The sequence below is a fragment of the Saccostrea cucullata genome, unplaced genomic scaffold (assembly GCF_032062105.1).
Source record: "Saccostrea cucullata isolate Sc308-1 unplaced genomic scaffold, CSIRO_AGI_Scuc_v1 ctg5123, whole genome shotgun sequence".
Classification (NCBI taxonomy): Eukaryota; Metazoa; Mollusca; class Bivalvia; order Ostreida; family Ostreidae; genus Saccostrea; species Saccostrea cuccullata.
The window spans coordinates 80,834-83,914 of NW_026930026.1; the positions used below are offsets into that span (position 1 = coordinate 80,834).

At 32.7% G+C, this 3,081-nt stretch overlaps 1 long non-coding RNA gene across 1 annotated transcript; it reads left to right on the forward strand.

Annotated features, from left to right (window-relative positions):
- Positions 1-251: 251 nt before the first annotated feature.
- LOC134282751 (uncharacterized) lies at positions 252-2,663 on the forward strand. The gene is made up of 3 exons (XR_009995347.1): positions 252-389; positions 1,145-1,279; positions 1,993-2,663. It is a non-coding gene; the product is annotated as an uncharacterized LOC134282751 (long non-coding RNA).
- The last annotated feature ends 418 nt before the right edge of the window (positions 2,664-3,081 follow it).

The window sequence follows — 3,081 nt, forward strand, 5'->3', positions numbered from 1 at the left end:
TACATATTAAATTTTATATTTTCTGTTTAATAAGAAATCCATTTTTTTAATATATATTTGTTTGAACTTTAAAGGCTGGCAAAGTATAAGATGACCATGAAAATATTTCTGAGAAATGTACTTCATTGTATTAAGATTAAACTATGCATTAATATAATCAATTACCTGTAGATCTTTTTGATAAAGTCATTACCGAGTTGTTTTTGATTTAACTCATTTTTGTTTTTTATCCACCCACCTTGTACCTTGAAGACCAAGTTTATTACAATTTTCCTTATATGCACACCAGCTTGGGGCATTACCCTCACTATGCACAGCAAGTTGGGCCCTTGTTATTTTAAACATCAAGGAAATGTCAAATTGCTTTGGCATTTGCTCCGAGGGATCAGGTATATGTATATTTGGATTTATTTGATATAATTAATTAGTTGCTTATTTGAATTTATAATTTATTTCATTCAAATTTATTTATTATGCCCCCCTTCGAAGAAGGGAGGGCATATTGCTTTGCTGCTGTCTGTCGGTCCGTCGGTCTGTCGGTCCACTTAGTTTCCGTTCATTTTCTTCGCAACCGTTGCACATACTGAAATGAAATTTGGTATACAGATATATCACATAAATATCTAGGTCAAGTTTTGGTTTGGGTACGTTCCCGCCATTATTCACAGACTTATGCCCCTTGGACTTATAAAAATTCCAATTATTTGCAGTTTCCGTTCATTTTCTTCACAATCGTTGCACATACTGAGATGAAATTTTGTATACAGATTTATCAGATGAGTATCTAGATCAAATTTTGTTTTGCATACCATTGCACCATTTTTGACAGAGTTATTCCCCTTGAACTTAGAAAAAAATTCCAATTATTTGCTGTTTCCTTTCATTTTCTTTGCAGAGGTTGCACATACTAAAATGAAATTTGGTATACAGATCTTGGTCAAGTTCTGTTTTAGGTACATGTACAATTGCGCCATTTCTGACAGAGCTATGCCCTTTTCGACTTGGAAAAATTCCAGTTTGGGGGGAGGGGGGCATAAGTGTTTTACAAACATCTCTTGTTTATCATTTGTTTGTGACAAAACATTGATAAATAAATAAATACTATCATCCATATCCAAAATATACAGCTGTAATTCATTTGTAGGTACGCCCGATATTTCTTCTTGTCGATGAAGCTCAACACTCAAATAAAGGAGCAAACACAGTAACCAGTATGTTGCATCACCATGGTCTTGGAGAAGTATTGCAGTGGACAAAACAAGAACAACAAATTCATAAGGTAAATATTTCGAGAAAGGAAAAAGTAAAGTTTTGAAATTTTAGAAGGAAGAAAACCTAAATTAATTAAATATAAATATATTATATATTTTATTTCATATATAAATTAGAATAACAATTTAGTTTATCCCGCTTCAGATAAATTTGTAGAATGCTGATTGAATAAAGGCTGATCACATGATGCCTTGAAAATTTCCATGTTACATCACCGTCGAGGAGTTATATGAAAATTGGGCACGCCATTCCTTTCAAAGCGTTGTTATTGTAAATAAAAATTGCGGCTAAGAAAGGTTTTGCATAGGTAGTTTAGTTGAATTACTTGTTACCGTAAAGGTATTATGTTGATTTTTATTGGATTAAAACTTAATATTTTCATAAAGTGCATAAATATTTTTTTCATATTGAAAAAGGTCTTCAGCCGTATAAATTCATAACACAGTCAGTTAGTGACCTAATAAAGGGTGTGAAATTAAAATCTGTATTTGGGCATCCAAGATAAATTCGGTATTTCCGTGAATTCGCAATATCCGTGTTCATACTAAACAAGTTTTACTGTAATCAGAATTAACACATCATTACTCAACAGAGATCAATAAAAAAATTGTTTGCACAGAAGACTTATGAAAATGTACAAGTATTTGGACTTCACTTGTATTATTGAAGTGAATTATAGTATGTCTTTACATATGTACATTTTTCTTTCAAATATTTTAGGATGGACAAAGACAAAGACAATCCTGGTACTGTATTCCTGCCAGAGACTTTTTCAACGTCCTCAAAGCTTGTGCTACAGTGGATCCAAATGCTCTTCCTACTTCGATTCCTCCCAGGGGTCTAGATGCACACAGGCAAGCAGTGGTATCTGTATGAAGATGTGCTCCATATTGTTTGAACAAGGAAAGTTGCCCAAATCCAGTTGTCTAAAATCCCCTCATCAAGATAGAATCTCCTGATGACATTGACTTGGAAGTGCAGGAAATGCAAAATGACTGGACACAATAACTCAAATTGTAGACACTAGTTGTTAGATATTATCTTTCATGACCTTTCTACTTGTTAAAAATTATTGATATTTTAATTTGTTATTTGCCATTGTTGCCTGATACATGTAATTCATTGTTTTAATGTTGTTTTTTTTTTTCTTCAATATGGACCTATTAATTGATAAAAACATGTACTGTAAAAGCGCAAATATTCGTGGGGGATTAAATTTCGTTTATTTCATTGTTAACAAAATTCAACGAAATTAAATCCCACACGAAATTTTATCTGACTATATATTAAATAGGGTTAGTTTTAAAACAACAAAATTAAATGCACACGAAATTATTTTTGATGACAAAACAACGAAATTTTATGCCCACGAAAATCTGTGCTTCTACAGTATTTATTATGCATAACAAAGAATTTTACTCTTATTTCTTTATTTATATGATATCATTGAACAATCAAATGGTTAGAAATATGTCCTACATAGTATTTTTAGGTCCTATTGCTATCCGTTTTTGTCCATCGTCGTGTGTCGTGTGTTAACATTTGAACATTTTCAACTTTTTCTCTTAAACCACTGAACCAATTTCAACCAAATTTGGTATACAGCATCTATTGGTCAAGGGGAACAAAAATTGTGAATTTCGTGGTCCCCGCCCCCCTGGGGCTTGAGGGGTGGGGCTAAAACCACAAAAATTAGTGCAATCTTTAAAAATCTCTTTCTATACTCCTGGACATCAAGCAGGCAAACTGTTGGCATGAATGTAATAAGCATTGAGTCCTCTACCAAAATTGTGAAATTCGTGGCCCCAG